This window comes from Pezoporus wallicus, unplaced genomic scaffold, assembly GCF_028554395.1.
Source record: "Pezoporus wallicus isolate ANWC-B61680 ecotype Strahan unplaced genomic scaffold, APGP_CSIRO_Pwel_v1 contig_8042, whole genome shotgun sequence".
NCBI lineage: Eukaryota > Metazoa > Chordata > Aves > Psittaciformes > Psittacidae > Pezoporus > Pezoporus wallicus.
This window is the reverse complement of record NW_026639380.1, coordinates 1,607,605-1,632,606: the sequence shown is the minus strand read 5'-3', so window position 1 is coordinate 1,632,606 and position 25,002 is coordinate 1,607,605. Positions and strand designations below refer to the sequence as shown.

Here is a 25,002-nt window from a genome sequence, read left to right as displayed (position 1 = left end):
CCTGCCCACCCCTGGCACTTCACTGCACAGCCAGAGGACTGGTCAGAATGTTTTGTCCTTGTCTTTAGACCTGAGGATCTAGGGGGAAGAGGAGGAAAGGTGCATGAAGTGAGCAGATGCAAGCTAGGGTGACACTTGCGTAGGTATCCTAAGGGGAGTCAAAAGCTAAGAACTTCTCCCAGGTCCTGCAGCATAAGGCTATGGCTGTGTAACAAATACTCATGATGGTCTTTGAAAAAAAAACCTGAAGACAACGTCTGACAGGGGTCTGTAGGGGGACTGCTTTAGTAATAGCCACATGGTGCCCCTGTGATGCAGGAAAGGCCAGCTGGCCATACAGATGGGATATTACCACAAAATTCATTTATTAGAGCACTCTGATACACCGAGTCTATCGTGGGAAAAACAGAACCAACAAGCTGCAGACAAAAAGTAGCCAATTAGAAATAACTCAGAGGACATATCAGTCTTAAAGACAAGCAAGATTAGCAAAGCCAATTTAAAAATATTTGCAAAACAGAGAGAAGCATGTGACACTTACTGAAACAAAGGCTGCTGTCTCTCTTCTGACACAAGCCACAACAGACAAAAGCCCTATAAACAAACCCTAATAAACTAGCCATTGCTCAGAGACTTATTCATGCACTAGAAAATGCCACCACTCAACAGAGAGCAGACAGGTTGGAACTGGAACAATGTCCTTACAGTCACATTTCAGCTGTCAGTTTACAGCAACAGAAGCATAATGCATGCACAGAGCACTGCAGCATGGAGCACATCTGCCCTAACAAGGTGACCCTTATGCTGGACATCCTTTCTTAAGAAATGGTATGGAGGTTTCTCCTCCCCAAAACACCTGCATTTTTTATTTTTTAATATCACTTGTCAAACATGTTGTTGGACTCTATTTGGAAAACCTAGCTTTATTTCCTTTCCTGGATTTCATGTTAGAAACGCATGCCATCCCTAAACATACTTGTGTTTGCTTGTTTTATACTAACAGACCAGCTCTGACCATCAAATGTGTTAAAGCCACTCCCCCTCCTGCTTCAGTAATTGTGGAAGGTTTCTAACTGCTTCTTCCACCCAAAGTGCAGCAGGGATATGAGACATTTTCTTTCCCTGATGTAGATACTTGTCTGCTAGGAACTTGGAAAAGGCTGTGTAACCTGTAATTCATGTAAACCACAACCAAGTACACCAACGTGGGCCAGGACAGGAAGCCCATGACTCAAAACACTAAGGCTAAGAGGAAATTTTTGAACTCTTACATTCTTCACTGGAAAGCATCCCTGTATTTGTACCTTCACAAAGAATGTTTCCCTAAATATCAAGAACATAGCCTTGCAAAGCAGGGAAAAGTGAGACCCACTCCACAGAACAAGGATTTCACTGAAGTTGGGTGTCCCAGCCAGCATACTCCACCCGACTATGCAAAAGGGAGAAGGAAAAGGGACATTGTGCACCAATCTTCTATCAACGCAAAATGGAGAATTTTCATTTTCTGTTTCCTCATTGGAAGAAAACAACAATCTTGTAAGAGCTTTCTTCAAAGCAATCTTTTTGGTTTTCAACCAGTACTAGCAATAATCACATCATTATATCATGTCAGGTCCACAAGTTTCAAAGCTGTAGATTACATCAGACATTTGTCTGTCAATGGCAAATTGCTGATTCATTTCTGATCCACCATGCTTGATCTTCACATGCTCTCTTAATGGTAACTCAACCCTTTTGTTTCCTCTCTGCACTTTCTTGAATAAGCTTAAATTAATTGTCCATTAGATATAAGCATTGAGAATAATACTGCAGAATATTTCAATTGCTTTCATAAATCAAAGGAAAAAGATGCCTCTGTTCTACCTTCTGAAAGGATTTCTTTTAAGACTTTGTTACCATTTTACTTCTACAATTAGCCTACCAATTTTCAAGTTTATATATGCTTTATAAATACTAACAAAAAAGACTAAATACCTTTGTCACTTCTGAACCAGTATAAATTGAAACCTGAGTTTCCAATTTTCAAAATACATCAGCAGAAAAAAAATAATTTTCCTTTAGAATAGTTTCAACAACCATTAATCACATATATATAAAAATTATAAATAGTTGCCTGTACCACTGTGAATATTAAAGAAAACTTTATTCTCTTTACAACTTCTTTCCATGTAGACAGAATACCTCAAAACTCAGTACTAGGAAAATGCTGTAAGAATCAAAAGATAAAAGTGCCAAACTGGAAATAACAAAAAAAAAAAAAAACAACAAAAACCAACCAAACAAACAAAAAAACTCACACAAAACACAACACACCCCAACAATTAATTTTAAAACAGACTACCAAGGGTGGACAAAAGAAAATTCTGAAGCTCAATTCATTATGCTTTCTGTTTTACCTGCCTTAAAAATTATGATAAGCCAGATTTAAGGTTTCAAAGAATCTGACAGTCCAAATCATATAATTACCTTAGTGAGGAAACAGACCAGGATAAACTCCATTGGTCCACTGAAATGGGACTTCAGGTTTAATTTCCTCTGAGAATAAGCCAGTTCATGCTTGTCAAAACCAGGTAACGAAGCAGCATGCACTTAAGTAGGCAGTAAGGAGGGACCAATAGGGAATTTGCATTAAAGCCACACCACTGATCAGAAACAAACACTACTGCGTATGCAGCCTGTGATGAATAAAAGCATTGAAATATTGAAGCAGAACAAAAATTTTTTTTCATTGAAAGACAAGTGCTAACGCCATGCACGAATCAATAGGTGTTCTTTTGTTCTTTAAAGAAACTTATTTACATAGGCTTAATACAGCTGTATTATTTATTTTCTCTTAGTCACATTTGAAGAGAAGCTAGACGCCTGCCACTGTGTTCATTGGCTTCTAATGATAAACCACTTCTCTGTGCAGAGCAAAAAACCTGAAAACACCATGACACAAATCCTGCCACATGACTCAAGGAAAGGCCTGGGACCTAAAGCACATCTCTAATGACAAGAATAATATCCAAGACTCATTAGAAATTCAATTTTTATTTAAGATCGAAATTTATATATATCCAAATATATAATGTGGATATGGGCAGCTTTTGGCTTTTTATCTGTTACTAGATTATATAAATTATGTAAACAAACAATCTGCTCTACTATCCATGAAGCATAGCAACTGGAAATTACTATTTGTCAATCTACATAAGCTTCCAAATTTCAAATACAGCTCCTTAGAGCCTTGATTCTCCGCAAAGTTGCTAGCTACTAAACAAGTTTTGAAATATAACCAATTCCCTTAAGCCAACTTATTTTGCAAAGCCACAATATTGTTACTTGAGGAGATAAAAAAAAAAAAACAACACCACCACACAAAAAAACCAAGCAGATCTGACAAAGACTGAGGCTTAAGTAAGTCAGCCGCAAGGCCACTGGCTTTGAAAACTCTCCCACAGGGAAATGGGATAAAACAGCAAAGTTGCATGTAGATGAATTTGCCCCATCCTTTAAACTTGTTTTTTTCTTAACTTTATAATATCTTTTCAGCTTTGCCAACCTGCTAAAATTGTCGTTTCATGAAATTGGTAATATTGCAACTAATGCTCAACTTGACACTATTAATCAAAGCAAAGCACTCTTCTGTAGATAAGAACAGTTAGGGCGGTAATTCAATGATCTTTCTGTGTCCTCACCAACAATTAAAGGATTGTCTTCTTTTGGCATACAGGTCTTCTAGAAGCATTTAAATTCCATAGAGAATGAGTTTAACTGGATACACAGGGGTAGATTCTTGGAAAATAAACTACTCCTAATTGTCCTGGCGCATGAACAATTGCCGTCACATTCATGACATTAAGATTTATGAACCGTTTGTGTCTGAACTGCAATTTGGAAGAAAGGACTCAATTATCAAGCCTTTGAAAGTTGTTATATTAATTCAAGAAGAGTAAAGGCTAAACACTAAACAGTATCACTACAGTAGTTTACTATAACAAGTAGATGGAAAATAGGCCATGAGTTAACAAAAGTCTAATACTTAACATTCTTTTAAAAATAAATATTATTTTAAACACAGAAGGGCTTTTTAAAAGTACTTATGTGGCAATAAAGTACTGCTGCTTTAGGAAAATTGATAGAAACACTACAAATAGTATTTTTTCCCTGTTTTTCTTTCCTTCTCATTAAAATAATTTTACCAATATCTGATAATCCTTAGGATTTCAGATCTCTCTCAGGTGAGCACATAACACAGATCCTGCTATCCACCATACCACAGTAACTGAAGAACCTTCCACATCAGAACTTTTCCAGTTTTCTGATGTTAATTGCCATATATATATTAAAAACAAACAAACAAACAAACAAAAAGAGAAAACCAAACCACAAACAAACAACAACAGCTATAAAAAAACCTCTTTGGCAAAAGCTCCATAGCAAAGCCACCCAAAAGGAGCCGTGAATTTTGTTTTGAAGAGTCACTCCCACACTGGTCCAGCCCTCTCTGCATTGATCAAGCAATGCTGTTCTATGTGACAACGGCAGAACTAAAGCTAAATTTAACTTCAGCAGAACTGACCTCGAGAAGGTGAAGCTTGCTAAAGTACATCCACTGGACAATGCCAAGCCTGATTTTAAACATCACTTTTTCCCAATTCAGTTGGGTATTTCAGCACTTTGGCTCTTTTAATTATATACATCTGCTTAGAGTTATTCAAGAATTTCTCCCTCCTTCTCCAAAAGAAATCCATTGCAAAAATTCCCTAAATTGTCCCAAATGATAGTCTTTACAGGAACTGCTCTCATCTGAAGAGGGATAACAATTTCATTCCATCCTGTTAGCCAACACAGTTTCCACAGTCTTTCCCACCCACATTTCCCTTACACTTAACATGATCTTAAGTAGCTGCTTTAGTGAGCTACGGTAAAAATATTTTTAACTTAAGTATAGATACTATCCATCATTGATGGTTCTGTTTATATGCACCCAGCTAGCTTAATTAAGTGCTAAGCCATTACAAAGGTAGAAAGTTAAAGAGATTCAGCAGAAATGCATACAGAAATGTCATGCAGATCGGCAGCAAAGTAGAAGGGTGATATAAGAGATGCTGATTGGCAAGAGGTTTTGGCATGAAAACGTTTTCTCCTTCTAATGGTATAATTTAAATTATCTGGCTGCATCAAAGAGAGGCAGAAGCTAGCATCTAAAATGATGAAGCTACTGAAACCATAATAAAGATTTGCATTTATGAGCAGAACTGTTAGATAATGCTACATGCCACAAATTAGTGTGCCCTTAACACAGCATTTGGAAAGACAGGCTTATGATCTATCACCCTTTTTATGGCTTGGATTAAGCTACAAGGGTCTTCATCATTATACCTTCCTGGCGAATGATGAGAGAGTACTATTACTAGGCCCCTGCACATACAGCACAACAGTTATCAACATTTCCCCCAGACAATCTTTAGGATGAAGGATTTTTTGGTATGAGAATGAGGGTTACCAAGCCACCCTATTCCTTTTAGGAAAATAACTATCCTTCTTTTAGTCTCCTTTTTACTTCTAATCGCTGTCCAGTTAGAATATAATCTTGCTCAATCTTCAGTACATTGAAAAGACACATAAAATATCCCTTTCTAATGTCTCCAGTTTACCTAGCTTATGTTTTGCTTCACATTCAGAAGGTGTCCCTTGCCCACTGCAATGCCATAATATGAACAGTCAGTAGTAATTCCCTCTGTTCCTTCAGAGAGGCTGCCATGAACCACTTTGGACCATGACAGAGAAGGAAATTCCAAGAAAAAGGATTCTCTGACCCAGCAATTTGACAGCACATGAAGATTATCAGAGCACCTGATTACAATCCCCCAACTGGCAGGCTGAAAAGTCGTTATTAGACAGCCGACATTGTCTGAAGCACATGCTAGTTCTAAGAGATATGCTGCTAATTGCCACATAGAATGCCACCTTATGGCACCACAGTGGTGTCACATAGTACATAAATAAGCCACATGCTAATATTTAAGTAGAGAACTTTTTCAGTACCTGAACAGCAGACTACTAGGTAGATAAATCCTGAAGATGTTTTCCTGAGCTGCAACATGTCAAATCAGGTCAGCAGGAACTGTCTAGCAACTTTTCTAAATGTTAAGGTCTAAAATGAAACAAATTTTGAGAAAGAAAAGATGGGTTTCTCATCTGAATTTATGGCTAAACCTAAAACACAACTAAGAGTCTTGAAAGAACTGACTTTGCATCTGCACAGAAATATTTACAACTATAGCAAATTACTGAAACACTGAAACAAATCTAGAATTTAAAAGAAAAAAAACAACAAAACAAAACCAAAAACAAACCAAAGTTCAACTTTTTAGGCTGCTTTTCTAAGGAAGTTGACCTACAGCCACATAAAATACGAGTTACACTTTCACAGTGTTGTGGATCACCCTGAGGAAGATAGGGCTAGTCTTTGATCTCTTGGCTCAGGTCCTAGATCACAAATCCAGGATGAGAACAATGTAAATATATTAAGAATTCCATACAATGTCAAAAAATGTTGTATCTTTATCCAGTGAAATACATAACACGTTTCCTAGAAGATGTAACATGTAGAACTACTATTTGAATTTTCCTCGTTCATCTCTTCTATCAGATGAAGAAATCTCATTTGACTGACAGCCTCTCAGCTGTTTCTCATACTGGTTAGAAAGATAACATTCTACTTTGGGATTTCAAGTAGATAGCAAGAAACACAAAAGAAGAAACCTAGTAGAGATATAATTACTAAGGGGTTTTGTTTAGTTTGCAGGCACACATTACTGTTGCATCTTTCACAAATTCACCAATGTATATAGGCATACTCCTAATGGTATAAAAAAAAAATAGAGAACATGATTTTGAATGATTATTTATCACAAAATGGTAAAGTGGAAAATACCCTGAACTGGACAGAAATTCAAAGGTCCAAACTCACCAAAACTGAGTTAAATCCAAAGTGCCAGGTCACTAATGTGAAGAAGGCTGTTTAGTCAGTATTAGTGCAAGACTCCCCATTAGCACTGCTGACCAGCAGCACTTAATCTGAGAAGAACACACATCTGACAAGGCTACACTGCTTGTAGTGTAGTAGTCAAGAACTGCTCTTCACCTGGCAGAACACAGTGCATATGAATGTAACAGAAGCATTGCAGAAAAGTAACCTTTGAGGGAAGAGGACAATAACAACAGTATTTTTACTACCTGCCTTTGAGAAAGTCAGGTGTGTCTTCCTGTGGCTATATTCTAAGGTGGCACTGTATATTACATTTTTCTTTATTCCTAATGTCCTAAAGACAACCAAAACAAAAAATATCCCAGATAAACAGAAAAATTAACATTTGCTGACATTTTCCAGAAGCAAGGGACTTATTCGTAATGAACACCGATCTGTTCTGATACACAGTAATTTTATGAATTAAATTCAGCTAGCTGTAACCATAACTCCTTCAGGACACCATGCTGTGGCTTGGAGAATCACAGAACTAAACTGGTGTTTTGTCACTGCTTTAAGATGGCACACACCGTTGATCCCAGAGGGATCAGGCAAATTGTGCTTTCAGGAGTATGGGCTCAATGACAAATGCTAATCTTTATTTAACAGTGTTCACATCTATCTTCTTTTTCATGTGAGAGCTGCTTTGCATATACAAACTTAAATTCTTAGTGTCACTTGAGCTACTTGCTGTGTAGGACCCAGGTCTGTAGAATCAGAACTGTGAATTTCTCATTGGTTTTATGGTATTTCTGAGGAAAAAAGGAGCAAGGAGTGAGAAATGGCAATTCCTTTTTCTCTTCATCATTACTGAATATTCAAAAATAAAATTATGCATGCTTCTTCCCCTCCCTCCAAACCCCTCCCCTTTTATTTTTACCCTAAGCTGTGTTTTTGTCTGCCTGAAGAATGCTACAGATACTGACACTGTCAGGTTCTCATCAGACTCCTTCCTTCTAACTGGCAAAGTTCTGCCAACCAGGGTATTTCAAATAATTGTTTTAGGCTCAATTCCCACTTTCAAAAGGTATTTGCTGTTTACCTGTTTTCAGTAAATTTCTAACCAGCTTCAAAAGAATGAAGACCTTGGGCCCACTGTAGGAGAGGATCTGATTCGAGACCACCTTAAAAATCTGAACGTGCACAAGTCCATGGGTCCTGATGAAATCCATCTGTGGGTCCTGAAGGAGCTGGTGAATGAAGTTGCTAAGCCACTGGCCATCGTATTTGAGAAATCATGGCAGTCAGGTGAAGTTCCCCATGACTGCAAAAAGGGAAATACAACCCCCATTTTCAAGAATGGGAAAATGTATGACCCGGGGAATTACAGACCAGTCAGTCTCACCTCCATGCCTGGCAAAATCTTGGAGCAGATTCTCCTGGAAGGCATGCTAAGGCACATGAAAAACAACAAGGTGCTTGGTGACAGCCAGCATGGCTTCACTAAGGGGAAATCCTGCCTGACCAATTTGGTGGCCTTCTATGATGGGGCTACAGAACTGATGGACAGGGGTAGAGCAGTTGATGTCATCTACCTGGACCTGTGCAAAGCGTTCGACACTGTCCCACACGACATCCTTGTCTCTAAATTGGAGAGACATCAATTTGATGGATGGAACACTCGGTGGATAAAGACCTGGCTGGATGGCCGCAGGCAAAGAGTTGTGGTCAATGGCTCAATGTCCAGCTGGAGACCAGTAACGAGCGGTGTCCCTCAGGGATCGGTGTTGGGACCGGTCTTGTTCAACATCTTTGTTGCTGACATGGACAGTGGGATTGAGCGCACCCTCAGCAAGTTTGCCAATGACAGCAAGCTGTGTGGTTCATTTGATACCCTGGAGGGAAGGAATGCCATCCAGAGGGACCTCGACACGCTTGTGAGGTGGGCTGATGCCAACCTCATGAAGTTTAACCATGCCAAGTGCAAGGTCCTACACCTGGGTCGGAGCAATCCCAGGCACAGCTACAGGTTGGGCAGAGAAGAGATTCAGAGCAGCCCTGCAGAGAAGAACTTGAGGGTGTTGGTCAATGAGAAAATGAACATGAGAAGGCATTGTGCGCTTGCAGCCCAGAAAGCCAACCGTATCCTGGGCTGCATCAAAAGAAGCGTGACCAGCAGGTCAAAGGAGGTAATCCTGCCCCTCTACTCTGCTCTTGTGAGACCTCACCTGGAGTATTGTGTACAGTTCTGGTGTCCTCAACATAAAAAGAACATGGAACTGTTGGAACAAGTCCAGAGAAGGGCCCGACGATGACCAGGGGACTGGAGCACCTCTCATATGAAGACAGGCTGAGAAAGTTGGGGCTGTTCAGCCTGGAGAAGAGAAGGCTGCGTGGAGACCTCATAGCAGCCTTCCAGTATCTGAAGGGGGCTATAGGGATGCTGGGGAGGGACTCTTCATTAGGGACTGCAGTGACAGGACAAGGGGTAACGGGTTAAAATTTAAACAGCGGAAGTTTAGATTGGATATAAGGAGGAAGTTCTTTACTGTAAGGGTGGTGAGGCACTGGAATGGGTTGCCCAGGGAGGTTGTGAATGCTCCATCCCTGGCAGTGTTCAAGACCAGGTTGGACAAGGCCTTGGGTGATAAGATTTAGCATGAGGTGTCCCTGCCCATGGCAGGGGCGTTGGAACTAGATGATCTTAAGGTCCTTTCCAACCCCAACCATTCTATGATTCTATGATTCTATGAAAAAGAGTGCATGTCTATACAGTGGGCTTTTCAGAAAGTACAGTCCAGCATGATCTCAGATATTAATAAAATCACAGAATTAAATAATATATCAAAGCTAGGAAGAAGTATTAAGATGAGAGACAAAGAAGAAATGTGTTTTCAAGTCATACTTGGAATGAAATTTCACTATGGAATTAAATTCATGAGGCATTACATACAAATTAAGAACCTGAACATGCACAAGTCCATGGGACCCGCTGAAATCCACCCGCAGGTCCTGAAGGAGCTGGCAAATGAAGCTGCTAAGCCACTGTCCATCATATCTGAAAAATCATGACAGTCAGTGAAGCTCCCAATGACTAGAAAAAGGGAAATATAACCCCCTTTTTCAAGAAGGGGAAAATGGATGACCCGGGGAATTACAGACCAGTCAGTCTCACCTCTGTGCCTGGCAAAATCTTGGGGCAGATTCTCCTGGAAGGCATGCTAAGGCACATGAAAATCAACAAGGTGCTTGGTGACACAAAGAGTTGTGGTCAATGGCTCAATGTCCAGCTGGAGACCAGTAACGAGTGGTGTCCCTCAGGGATCTATGTTGGGACCGGTCTTGCTCAACATCTTTGCTGGTGACATGGCCAGTGGGATTGAGTGAGCCCTCATCAAGTTTGCTGATGACACCATGCTGTGTCGATGAGAAACATAACATGAGCTGGCAGTGTGCACTCGCAGCCCAGAAAGCCAACCGTATCCTGGGCTGCATCAAAAGGAGCGTGACCAGCAGGTCAAGTGAAGTGATCCTGCCCCTCTACTCTGCTCTCGTAAGACCTCACTTGGAGGACTGTGTGCAGTTCTGGTGTCCTTAACATAAAAGGGGGGCCACAAGGATGATCAGGGGACTGGAGGACCTGCTGTATGAAGACAGGCTGAGAAAGTTGGGGCTGTTCAGCCTGGAGAAGAGAAGGCTGTGTGGAGATCTCATAGCATCCTTCCAGTATCTGAAGGGGGGCTATAGGGATGCTGGGGATGGACTATTCATTAGGGACTGTAGTGTTAGGACAAGGGGTAACAGGTTAAAACTTAAACAGGGAAAAGTTTAGATTGGATATAAGGAAGAAGTTCTTTACTGTGAGGGTGGTGAGGTACTGGAATGGGCTGCCCAGGGAAGTTGTGAATGCTCCATCCCTGGCGGTGTTCAAGGCCAGGTTGGACAAGGCCTTGGGTGACTGGTTTAGAGGGATGGGTCCCTGCCCATGGCAGGGGGGTTGGAACTATCTTAAGATCCTTTCCAACCCTAACTATTCTATGATTCTATGAAATTAAGTAGAACATGAGGGGGCCATTGCCCATTTTAACTCGCAGAAGTCTATGTCACTGTGCACATCACTACAGAGAAGCACGAAGAGAAAGTAGAAGTTTCTTAAACCAAAAGAACCCTACTGCACAGAAGCAGAAGTACTATTTTCAGGATTACTGTTTGCACATTTGTGTTCCGCAGGAGTGGGCTGGCTGCGACACTTTGCATATACTAGAACAGAAAGTTTTGAACTCTTGCAGGAAGCTGCTGAGGAAGGAAACACAGCCAGGCCCCCAGCTCCTTCCCCCTTCTCCAGCTCCCAGCAGAATACAAAGTAGCTTATTTCAGGCCGTCCCCCTGAGAGACGGCCAGTTTATAGGCACTGACTGGTTTAGCAGGATGCTGCTTCTCCAGATGGAGGATGAGACAGAGTTCACTTAGCTCCTCATTCAGCACATGGCACTTCTCGCAAGTTTTCTTTCAAACAGCCCACAGTTTCACAGTTGTTAGGGGTGTGCTAGCAAACTGCAATGAGGCAAACCTTTTCGTGTTTTTTTTTCTCCCTAAAGTGTTGACATACTAAAACAAAAAAACCTCAGAGAGTATCTTAACTAAGAATTTGAAGTAAAAGTACCAAACAGCGTTTGGAAACAATCTTCCCCAGAGATTTTACTTCTTCCTGTCACTTGATTTAAAAAATGAAGACAAAATTAACTTGTGCAAGAAAGAAACCTAAGAAGAGTTGAGTATCATCTGATTAAATTACATAACTTAGTCAAGTTTGGAGATAAATATAGTTGAGGCAGATAAACCTCTTTCAAAAAAGTACCCGGAAGAGAAAACCTTTTGAAATGGTGAAGCTGATGCACAATAAAACTGAAAATTACATCACACACTTTACAGAGTGCATTACATCTTTCCTTTACCATATATCCACCTTGCAAATGAAATTCAGCTACATTTATGTGCCAAGATACTATGATCATAGAAGGGAAACAAAAGGTAAACCAACTCCTTTTAGTATTGTGCCACTCCTTTCTACAGCACTGTAAGACACAGAATAAAAAAAGACAGCTGTCAATCATAATAGGTCAAAGTCTTTCTAACAAAAAATACCCATTTGTTAGCATGGATGTTTGGCAAGAATGCTTCAATTTTGACAAGATTTTCTTCTAGTATAAACTCCAATCTCCTTGGTGGCCAGAACAAGAGATTGAAACAGCTGCCAAAAGTATAATAATGGGTATACATGCCCCCCCCCCCCCCCCCTTCCCCCCTTCCCCCAAGTACTAGTCTCAGCATCACTGCTAAAGGACAGCTAAAAAGTGAATGAGATTGGTGGGGAGGGAAGAAACAGCACACAAAATAAATTGTTCAAAGTGAAAGGTATTTTTTAGACATAACAATGTGGAAAACAGTTCAAAGGGATAACATGTGGATGGTCCTAGAGTAAAATGAGACAACCGTTATCCCTTTCCCAGCAAAAGGACACTTCACACATTTCGGGGGCGGGGGGGGGTAGAAGAAAAAAAAGGAAGATTAAATAAAGAGCTGCAGTATATTTAAATACTTGATGTTTATTGTTGTGGATAAAAAACACAAAGAGCATGTTTTTGAGTGATACTTCTTCAATTTCTTGTCTTAAAAGAAAAACTAAAACAACAAAACCCAACCAAAATGTAACATCACATAAATAAGCACCACGTCCATTTGTATTTTCAGAACAACAAAGAGCGATCAGCACGCTTTGAAAAAACATCTAAGAACTAACATTTTCTGAAATAAGTCCCTTGACGAAGGGAATGCAAATAATGTTATTACAGACGGTGTAGGTGAAATATAACTTCAAGCCCAGTCTCTTCATGTGCAATGTGCACAGAATAAGAAACCACAAATGATTAATGTGTCTACATTCAGACTTAAGCTCGCAGACAGTTTCTACTAATACCATAATACTTCTGACCTAACTTCATTTTCATATATGCCCATACAGCATTCTAACAGTTCCAAATGCTGAGATGCATATCATATTTGCATCTGGTTTCACATACTATATACACTTACAGGATGGCACAGATTCATGCATTTAAATCCACTGTGGATTATCACATACATCCCTTAGTGGTGAAAATTCTTAAAATGAGGCAATCAATTCTGGTATTATACATAAATATTGTATGCATTCTATCATCATTTATATGTTAAAAATCCAGTTTGAAGTAAAAGAAAACCATTTGACCAGGAGAGCAAAAGATTTTGGCTTTCTCTTTTTCTGGTGAAAAGAAAATGTAACTGTTCCCATTTCTGGCAGTTCTTACTGCCACAACTCTTACTCTTTCAGAATAAAATACTGTGTCCGCCCCAGCTGTCTGAAGGAATGTACCCACAAGCTGCAGTCCAAATTTATATTATTTTAGTCTAAATAGTATGTTTCCTTTTTTTTTTTCCTTCCCTTCTTTGTAAGTTTCTGACACTTGGGCCATTTTTTCCTAGGCATTATTTACCACAGTGATGTTGCCACCACGATTCTGAATCTGCAGGTTTGAACTGAGAATGCGTAATAATTTATTGTAAACAATAACAACAGTAGTAATAATTTAGGGTACCTGCCCAACTAGGGATACTTTTTCTCAACTTTGAATGCAAGATGAATCCATCTATATGGTTTACAGCAAGTCCCTCCCATGGAATCAGATGCTCAAAACCCATAATATTTAGTCACTCTGCAGAGATATCTACCCTGTCTCACTGGAATGCAAGGGAGCTGCAGTGTTTCAAGAATGAGGTTACTTATTACCAAAACACAGCCCTGCAAACCAAGCAGCATTTCTTAAGGTTGACAAATACAGGTTATGTCTTTCAAATGCACAAACTTGGGAATGCAGCCCTGACTTTGAACACCTTTAAAGCAAACTCAGTGTATAAGCCCTAGGATCTGAAAAACACTGACCCCCAGGCAGGGGCAGGGCTGATCCTCAGCCCACAGAGATGACATGCAGGCTTGCAGACAGGAGAACAGGGAACAGGCACTCTGTCAGCCCTACCTCTGCTAGGGGTTGTTAGGAACTCCTAGCAGCCAAAAAACTGAACTAGGGTCTGGCTGAACTTAAGCCAGACTATAATTAAAACCAAGAAGTCCTCCGAATGGAAAAAAAAAAAAAATTCAAACAAAAGGCAAACTGAAAACCTGCAAACTTGGACAGATAAGAAGGTTAAAGGGCTGAGAGCAGTGAGAGGAAAAAGGGGGAGGCTGGGGGAAGGAGGGAAAGGGATCTGGAGGGGCATGCAAAGTGGTCATGGGGTGGAAGGAACTGGAGAGGAGCTGCCTGCCAACCACCTGCACACCTCTCCTTTAACATGTGTGCTGACAGCTGCGACGAGGGATGAGGGGTGAGGACTCGGCTCTCTGTGAGCATCCAGGCTCCACTCATGGAAGACAAGAGACACCTGCCCAAATGTCCTTGGAACCAGTCCTCCCACTTGTGTACCCAAAACCCTCCCCCACCAGCTTTTCAAAGGGTGCAGTAATGGGAACAGTATGACCTGCAGAAATTAAGAGGACAGCCAACTGTAATCAGCTTTTAAAAACACTTAAATTTCCTACAGCCTCACAGTCGCTGCACTATCCTAGGGAGGAAGTATCTTTCAGGCAGAGGAAGGAACCGAGCCTATGTTACAGAATTATTTTAGAAAAAGACAACAATTACTTAATTTGTGGCAGTTTTCTTAACACATCCTTCCTTTTCTGTTGCTTTTTTTGTAACCCAAAAGGCAGTTATTCACATTACCTTTATAAAAGCCCTTCTAAATTACCAATGCTTCCTTAAAGACACAAGAGCTTGGTTGTAGATGGGGAAAGGAAAAGGATCAACTGCATGGCACACAACAGGCCTTCTTTCTTTGTATAATGTTGGAATAACAGATGTGCATTTAAAATACAGTCCACACAGGATCAGTGATTTGTTTTCCGATCAGCTCTATCATAAAATATTCCCCATAATTCCATGAATCACCATAAACCCCCTTTTATTATAAAAGAAATGAGTTACTGAGTCACAGGTTACCCTTTACTTGTTCTTAGACACACTAAGTTAAAACAATAATCATAGCTGCCAACTTCAATGCTAATATGAATATTTTTCTTTCCTATTGAAAGCAAAATCAGCAAGGAAATAAACTGTTGAAAGTCTTGATAATGAAATGTTAAAGTTGCCAGTTATGGTGGAGGCCCACTCAAACACCCCATTTAGTCATATGAGAAAAATATAACCAGGAAATAAAGTTTATGACCAGAAAGGCATTTAACACCACTCTTCTTGACTAATACTATAATAATGACCATAACATTGATAACCACCTACAGTCATCCGTTTAGATCATTCTTCTGATGGCACTGGACCTTTGTCAGAGAAACATATTTGTCACTGATTAAATTTCAATGCGGAGAAAACCACATGCAATTTCCATTTAGTCCTACAAATATACCTACACATTCCTGTGTAGGACACATTCCTGTGTAACATTATCTAGGTGTTCCTGCTCCGGCAGGGGGATTGGACTAGATGATCTTTCGAGGTCCCTCCCAGTCTCTAGCATACTGTGATACTGTGATACCTATTTGGATCAACAAAAGCATAATTTGGGATGTAACGGTAATAAAAATCTTTAGTAGCTGACATCACAAGAGAAGATAAAACAGTGCTTTACTATTACGGAAATTGCATGGGCAGTTTCCCAGATTTACTAGGGATGGGGGAAAAATCCTTATGCAATGCCTTCCCCCCAAAAAAAAAACAATCCCAAATGCACACTTCAAACAGAAGAGAAAGGCATGAGAAGTCAGGGACTGTAGCCCATATGACCAAGAGGGATAAATCAGGTGGGCTGAAAAAAGGCAGGGCACAGAAGCTAAAGAGAACATACACGCAAGAGTGAATCCCCCTGATCTGATGCTGCCACCTGAGATAAAACAGAGAGGCTTTTAAAAGTATGTCCTCTGCAAAGGTGTCACTTCCATCCTGTGCATTCTAACTGGGAAGACAAGTGGTGCAACTTACATTGTCACACTGTTTATAACATTTCCTCCTTTAGCGATTAGCTTACCATATGTGGGAACAGGAATCAACTACTCTTCTAGGAAGGACCCAGAGGATGCCATCTACCCTTTTGGCTTTTTATTTTGGCTCTTATATGAATATTATCAAAACTTTGATCATCATTAACAACTGAAGTGGGCATCAACATTTCCTGATACCCATAATTATATTTCACATCACTAGAAGACAACGTTACAACAGCAAGAAAGCACCAGAATTACTCACTGACAAAAGGTTGATCTGTTTTGCTTTGTGAGTTCAGGTAACACAAGCCACAATTAACTGGTTCATTACAGAGAAGTGTATAATAAAGGTGTAAAACTAAATGCATTTCCAACACAGACTAATCATTTTATATTTAACCAAAATGATGGCATTCAAACAAAAACTCCTGCATTGCAAAGCAGATTCAGTAATGTTAAGCATATTTTGTATTGTAAGAATGTATCTATACACTCACAATCTAAGTCCTGAATAACACCAGCAAATGTGAAACAATGTAATCATTAACAGGCCATGTAAGGACCAAAATGACTTATCAAGTTTAATGTTACAATTTAAGGATCCAGTCCAAAAAGATTAATACTTATTGGAAACAGAAAAAGTTGGTGAAAATGCTGTTTTTCACAGTTTTGGGTATTTATATGATGGCATGAAAATGCAATGATTTTTGCCTGTACTTCTGCTCATGAAGAGTGTAGCTTAATGTTTCCTTTTTACTTTAAGTGATCTCACAAAATATATTAAGACAAATTTAATGTGCTATGGCTAACGGTAGTGAAGTGCTGAGCAAGCTTTTATGTACTTCAGCAGTATCCCTGACACTCAAACCGACTGAAGCAGAAAGGAAAATTATTCTGCATCATGCATTATGATGGGACAGAAAAATCAAGAAAAGGCTAAAACTGCCAAAAGAATTTTAATTCTGCCTCATAATGTATTTGGACATGAATTGTAAAAACAGAAAATTCAGTATATATTCTTTCAGCAAAAGTCCCAAACGACAACAAAAAGGACAACTACAAGGTTATTAGAATTCCAAATAAAAACAAAAATTGCATAGGTTATACATAAAGCAAGAATATATCTTAACATTTTGTGAACTAATGGCATGCACTCAGAAAGGGACTAAGAGAAAAGCTACTGCACAAATATTGAACAGCATAAATGACTAAACAACAACAAAAAAATTACAGGGATTATGAATTTGCCAGACAACAACAGAAACAGTGATAAATTAATCAAAAGTTGTAACAGAAGTAATTGGAATACAATTAAAGTTTACTCAATATGAGCTTTTGGAACATTAATGTTGTCAGACTTGTAAGATTATAGGCTTATATACTTAAGTATATTACCACTACAGCCTTGGTTTTATTAAGACCTGGTATAAAACCATATCTCAATTAAGAAACTAATACAATATAAAAAGAATCACAACTTTCACTGTATTGATTACAAACTTGAATTTAGAAAATACCCTGCAATTAGTCCTAGTAGGTATTCAGAAGTTTCCATTTCTTTGTTCTTTCTTTTCCAACTTGCTCTATCAACTTAAGACTTTTGTCCTAATTTTTTGCCACTTAACAACTGAGAAGAAAAAAACAATAAAGCATTATAAAATGGTAGTTCTTGATGAGGTAGCTCTTGATTTCAAAGGTATTTACCTCTTGAGATAGGTTTTAGCACCTATGAATCTTTGCCATGTTCTCTATAACTCAGATCTGTGTTACAGCTGGAGTCCTACTAGGATTTGTGATCTCCCAATAGCGCTGTGAAAATAAACACATTAAAGACTAGAAGTGGACCACTGGCTACTGCACCACTGTAGATTAATCAATTTTTGTACTCCAAAAAAAGTTCTAAATTCAACTAAAGAACATTCACAAAATAAATGAATGTTTCCTTTCCTAAATACAAATATTGTGGCTATGTTTCCTGTGGCAGCCTTAACAAAACCTAATGTTACACAAGTCAGGCAACTAATTCACTCTTAACAGCTTCTAACCAACCTGATACATAAAACTGTAAATATTAAGAATAATTTTAAATGATTGATTGTATCCTGAATGCTAACAGGGTATAGGCCTTATGTAACACCTAGCAAATGAAAACATGTACTTCATTCCAGGATACACTTATTCTTCCTCAAAATGCTAACAAGCTAATAGAAAACCTGAAAGTTTCTGGAAAGGTATGAAAGAAAGCATGCAATTTGCATAATATTGGAAATAATGCCATTTATAGGACATTTCTCTGTTATTTACAATTTAGACACCTCCTTGGTCAAGGAAATACACTAAGAATTTTCCACTCCCCAAGCTTAAAAAGTTTCTTCAATACTTTATACAAAACTTAACTCAGCATAATGTCATTTCCCAGCAATGCCAGGAGCCCTGGCATGCACAACATATTGCAGTCATGTTAAATACCTTGCTTACTTATCATAATTTAACCACACTATGCAAGTGCACCTACAAAGAAGAGCCTCACAATTAGATGTCTTTATCTCAAGGGAAATTTAAAATTGCTCTGTAACTTCCCAAAGCTGTACTGCTGAGACACAGCTATTGTTCATTCAGCAGGTTTATTACTTATGCCTTCTTTAAAAGAGCTGTTAACACAGTAAGAATCTCATTATTTTCTGTGGACTGGAAGAAAGAACATCAAATAAATGTTGGTTAAAAAAAAAAAAGTATGGGCTGACCACAACTGACAAAGTGCAGAGCTCTGAAAGACATCTGGTTCCTGAGACTGACCCACTCGTTCAGATTAAAAATAAAGAGAAGATTATGAAAAATTTGGTCACTGATTCAATAAAGTATTCAAGTATGTCTAGCTTTACATGTTCGTGTTAGCCTACCAAAGCTAATGGAATTACTCACTTAAAAATTACCTGTATGCTCACAAACAATGCCAAAGGAAAAACTGAAAGTGCTTTCAGGGAGAAGGTAAAGTAAAGGCAAAGCATTTCAGGTGTCAGGCTGCACCATGCTTTGAGAAGAAGCTCCATGAGCCCCCTGTTCCAGAAAAGAAAGGGATTTTAAAAGTCTGCTGCTGCCTGGCTTCCCTGTTTTCAGACAAGCAATGAACTCCACTGGTGCAAAGATCACTTCCAGCATCACCTAACAGTCCAAGTAGCCTTGCTGAAGGATAAACAGCAGCAAAGGTTTGAAAAGCAACAGCTGGACAGAGCTGTTAAGCAACTCCAAGAATCCTTTCCTTGAGAGGACCAATGAATTGCAGACACTAATTTTTTGTGGTTTTCAGGATACACCAAAGCCAAGATTTACTAACAATGGACATTTTTTGCACAGCTTTTTCTCCTTAGGAAAACATACATGTGAACAACTTTAAGAACTAAGGCATTACCAATTGCTAAGGGAAGAGTAAAATCACTGAAGAAACAGTTAAAACATGTTAAAAAGAGCTCACCAGGAAAAGAAATGTTAGAAAGGAAATTAGCCAGAAAGCCATGGTAAAATTATTCAAGGCTGTAGAATAAATCATTACTGTTCGTGATTCTAATGTTGTAACATTTTTGTATGTTGGAAAAAAAAACCATGAAATTGTATAGCAGGAATAAGACAGTTTAGAAACATTTAAATAATCTGAACTCTCTGATTGAAAAAATAAATATTCCTTGACATTTCAGATAAATTGTTTCATTTCCATTTGTTAAACTAACTGAAAATTAAGTTCAGAAGTAGCTGCTGTTGAAAATTAACTGAAATCAAGCATTTTATGGAAAATGCAGATCAAGGAAGTTGAAATAAATCACAGGAAACCACAATCAAACATTTTGCTGAACTACAATAAAGTTCTCTGGACATATTCAAAGAAGGAACTATCTTGGATTAGGTTAGGCTGAAACTGATTTTTATTTTTGAATCTACATGTTCTACCAAAGTTGAAATTTATCAATAAAAAAAGTGACAGAAATGCCCAGGCATAATTTTTGTATTGGAAACAATTAAAAAGCTCTCAAGAGCGTGGAGGCAGGAAAAAATCAACTAGAAAAACGAACACTTCAAGGAAAACATGGAATTGTCTTAAACTATTTTCAACCACTGAAATGAAATTAGCTGAAATTGACTCAAACTGATGTCAAACAGCGCCATCATTTTCAATTCCCTTAATCAACAAAGAGAAAATTCAGTAACTCAAATGTTGCTATATTACTGATTTTGTTAATTTTATTATAATTAGAAACTAACAGATAATACAGGCATAGAGAAGCTCTCCTCTTTGCTTAGGCTGCTAATTCAGACGTTGTCCAATATCTTCTATTACTACAAAGTAAAACTTTGATACTGAGGCAATGTAAATAACTAACTTATCTCATATATTCCAGCTCTTTAGTGTACCCTTTTTTTAATTGTTAGATTTATACAGGTATTAAAAAAAGATTAACAAAAACATCTTCGTTGGCAATCAATCCTGATTTTGCTCAGTTTAGTACTTGTGCTCCTTTCCTTCCCCATATACATAAGCACTGCTCGGCCCATCTCTAAACTTCTTGTGATAAAATATAAAAAAAACCCAAAAAACAACAAAAAACCAAACCAACTTTTTATTAGATTTATCATTAATGAATTTTAGGGGAAAAAATAATCACCATAAGGGACTGAAATGAAAGCAACAAGTATAAATAAGCAGCAGCTATGCTGTCCAGGCTGCTTGTGAACAGCTATTAAAATTACACAACTGGTTTTCATTCAACCAATAAATGAAGGATCAGATTCATTGAAGGAAGGTAAACAGAAAAGCCATAAGGATGTTCTTCCTTTAGAATGTAGTACAAGTGAGGATTTAGCTTTTTCTTTTTACAATTAATATTAAATATCATCAAAAACTTTAATGTGACAAAACTTGCCACTCAGATTTCAGTGTGTGCTATCTTATTTACTAGTAATTTGGCTAACATTGAATCAATAAATTTACAAGCATTGTCTACCATAATCAAAGATTAACTGACCCCCTTTGAGGTATGTCTTCACGACTGACTTCTCAGCCTGTGAGTTATGATGTCAAGTTTACCTAGGCTGTGTTCCCTAATAATTGCAAGGGTTTCAGTTTAACAAAGCAGGAAAAGGAGGAGGAGGAGAAGGAGATTATTTTTTTTTCCTAGGTTGCCCAGGGAAGTTGTGAATGCTCCATCCCTGGCAGTCTTCAAGGCCAGGCTGGACAGAGCCTTGAGTGACATGGTTTAGTGTGAGGTGTCCTTGCCCATGGCAGGGGGGTTGGAACTTTATGATCGTAAGGTCCTTTTCAACCCACGCTATTCTGTTCTATTCCATTAATTTTGTTTGGGTCTCACACCTCGGTCTTTTGTTGGTCTGACTCCCATGGTCTCCTGTTTTCTGAAGTACAGAAATCTTCATTGAAAGAAGAGAAAATACAGTTGTGAAAGGCAAAAATAATTGCTCAGTTACACGGGATGGTGTTGGAACATACTCAGAGTCACAGAAAACCCAAGGCTCCATACTGTGACATTTCAATTTTCTACAAGTGACTAAAATGACAACTTTAAAAAATACAGTTGTTGATCATACAGAGTTAACATATACACACAGCTTGCAAACTCCATTCAGAAATACAATAGTATTTCTTTGCTTGATTCCCTGTGGCACACAATACCTAGTGTCTGTGTTTCCATATGCTGACTGCATAGCCCTTTCCCCAGCAGCAGCACAGGCACAACCCAATGCAACCCTGCCACTCAGCAACCACAGCACTCACACCCATTCAACTGTCCAGGTCCAGGGGTGCAAGCAGTGATCCAGAGCAGGGAAGCGATTGAGGCTGGAAATTGCTATATAAAAAGGTCTATTCTTAGCCTCCAGCCATGCCTTATTATAGTCCATTGCACAGTCCTGCAAGCTATTCTGCATCACAACTGAGGTGACCATGCATGGGGACAAGCACTGTGTGTTAAATGCCAGGTGAGCCATCAAGAAAACATAAGAAGAATGATTCCCAGACCTTTAACACATGCACAGCCTGGTTTTGAACAGTGATAAAACCTGCGGCATCAGAGGGGTCAAGCCACTTCAACCAGATCAAAGCACATGAAAATATATAAACTATCATTTTCCAGGCAAAGCCAATAATCATTTAAGACACTATCCAGCTTCAGCTGAAAGTAAACAAGGACCACTCCATTAATACCAGTTGCATTTTAAGTGAGCCACAGAAGACCAGACCATGGAGGTCTGAAAATGTGAAAGATCAAAAAACTTCTGCCAAGAGCAGAAGTACATTCTCAACATCACACTGGAATAAGGAGGCTCAGAATTTTAGCAAGATGTGATTTACATTTGAATTTTCAAAGACAATCTATTAAAATATTTCCTTGAATGTATTCATGAAAACTAATTTACATTTTTCTCTGTTGAAGACTTGTTTATACTTGCAACTTTACTGACGCAACAGGGAGATAAGTGGAAATTCAGGAAAAAAGAAAAGTCACTACAGCTTTTGCTCTTCAAACTACATACCAGAATTCTCAGTGATTGTCTGCCAGGAGCAAGGACCACATCTGCACATGCTGCACCTCACTGCTGCAGGTTTCTGGGACCCAAAAGTCATCAGGCTAACACTAAAATGAGCCTACTGTTCATGTGTTTTCTACCTTTTTTCACAAAGATTTTCTTTCATTTTATTCTCCCCCACCCCAAGATTTACTCTCTTAGATGAGGAAAATAATGTTTCAAGTCACCCACATATGGTTTTCAGAATCAAAGGATAGATTGTTCTACCATCTAAACCCTATCCCAAAAGCAAGTATAAGAAAACAGAAGGTAAAATACGCATTTGTTAAGGAAACTTCACTTTAAACAACTCCTCAGAGTTTATCCAAATTCTGAAAGTTTCTTGTGCTTTATGTAATATCATCAGTCTGTTTGGATTCTGTCACTTACAAATGTAAGGGAAGACTTCATTATTGTTTTAACTTTCTTCAGGGTTTTGTTTTGTTATTTTGAGTTAGCTTTTTTTTTTTTTTAATAGATTTCATATCTTAATCTGGCTGAATAAGAAACCTAGGTACATGATATGGTCAATGAGTATCTGTGAGTGAAAGAAGATAACAGAACTACATATTTTTTACAGAAAAAACTGAAGTCAGAAGAAGACTCTGAGGCATCAGTTTGCATACACTGATGAGATTCCCCTGACTCTTCTCCAGGCTGAAAAGTCCCAGATCTATCAGCCTCTCCTCATAGAGGATTTTCTCTAGCCCCCTAATCATCCTTGCGCCTCTGTGCTGGACTTGCTCCACCTTCATGTCTCTCTTGTATTGGGAGGCCCAGTACTGAACCCTGTGCTGTTGATGTGATTTCAGTAGTGACAAGTAGATGGGAAAGATCACCTCCCTCAACCCGCAAGCAATGCTCCTTCTAACTCGGCTCAGGAGGCCATTTCCTCATGTTCTTTTCAGGTCAGACTGGAATTGAAGGTCTCTTGGTTGCACAAGAATTCCTGAGATTAAGCAAATTAAAAAAAAATAACACTTTGTCGCTTATAATGAACCATGCAGGTTTTGGTAGGTCAAGCACCAAAACATCTTTTGGCTAATCACTTCCTCCTGCACTTGAATTAGACATGGTACAACTATATCCTCTAGAAAATTATATGACAGTGTGATATTTTCTAATGCTACACACTGACTGGAACCCTCCCCTGTGTACCGACTATGTAAATGAAGGAAGGGAAGGGTAATGAGAAAACACAATTCTCTAGCCTGGTGGCTAGATTAGCCACTTGGGAAATGAAACATCTGGTTGCAGTCCCTGCTCCATGGAGTGTTTCGTTTTGTATACAGGGCAGCACAACAAACCTTATTTCTCAGTTATTTCTAGCCTGGTTAACAGAGCACATTCTTCAGACAGGGAAGTTTTATGTTCAAGTGTCCTTAAGAAAAAAATGTTAGTTAAATCCGAGTTTATTACATCTACCATGACCACCCTCATAACTGAGCTAATAGTTCAACACTGCAGTGCCTTCCCATCCTCCCCAAAACCTGGGATTAAGGCTGATTGGTCCTGCTGTTATTGCAAGGTTAGATTTGCACCGAGATATTAAAGTCTATCTTCTAGCTGTTTACACATGTCATGGGGATGAACAGAAGAGCTTTCTTGCGTGCAACCTGCAATTTCCTAGAATGTAAATTTAAAGGAAAAAAAAATATAGAGAATAGGAGTATATGTTGTTGAATCAGATCGGAAATTTATGGTAAATGCTTCAGCCTACTATTATGTGAAATATGAGGTATAAAAATAATATGCCAGGGCATCTGATATGATTAAAAAATAAAGGCATTACGAACAGACCAGATATGTTAACAAAAACAATTTTGAAAAGACTGCTATATAGTACACAGACAGAATCATCCTTCAGAATTATATGATTTCATATTTTATGCAGAACAAATACTTCAGGTCAAGCCTGATTCTTTCAGCTTCAAAAACCAGTGCAATGAAAACCCACTTTCTTCCAGCCGATAAGAAATTAGTAGTATGGGGAAGTGCCTTTCTAAGAAACATTCAATCATAGATTAAATATTTAAAAGTGGCCTAATAGATTCTGGCAGACAAATCCCATTAAAATTTACAGACATTTGCCACTTAACTCTGACGCATCCCAGCTGTAACAGCAGGGAAGCCAGCAACCCCATGCCCTCAAAGGTGGTGAGAAGCAGGATGCCGGTAGTGAAGCCACTTACAGTTCCCCCTAGCATTTTTTGGATGATTGCACCCACAGGCAGCACCATCCTGAAAACTGTTTCACATGATCAGTTGAGGAGAAACGAGAAAGGTGACTTTATAAGTAAAAAAATCCAGGTGAACTGTCTAGCCTCATGCTGACAGTGGTGATACACTGTCATTCAAGTACTGACAGTTTAATACTGATAATAAT

The 25,002-nt window shown here is 38.8% G+C and overlaps 1 protein-coding gene across 3 annotated transcripts in view; it reads right to left on the bottom strand.

The window, feature by feature from the left end:
* The window catches only part of CHRM3 (cholinergic receptor muscarinic 3), a 273,490-nt gene that overhangs the window by 209,819 nt on the left and 38,669 nt on the right, over positions 1-25,002 (bottom strand). Inside the window, exon 1 of one of the 3 annotated variants that reach the window (XM_057414523.1) lies at positions 6,962-7,052. The exons of 1 other annotated variant lie outside the window; for it this stretch is intronic. The gene's annotated coding sequence lies outside the window, so the exon portion shown is untranslated. Of the gene's footprint in view, positions 1-6,961; positions 7,053-25,002 lie in introns of those variants that run through there. One more of the 3 variants, XM_057414524.1, reaches the window with a different exon arrangement.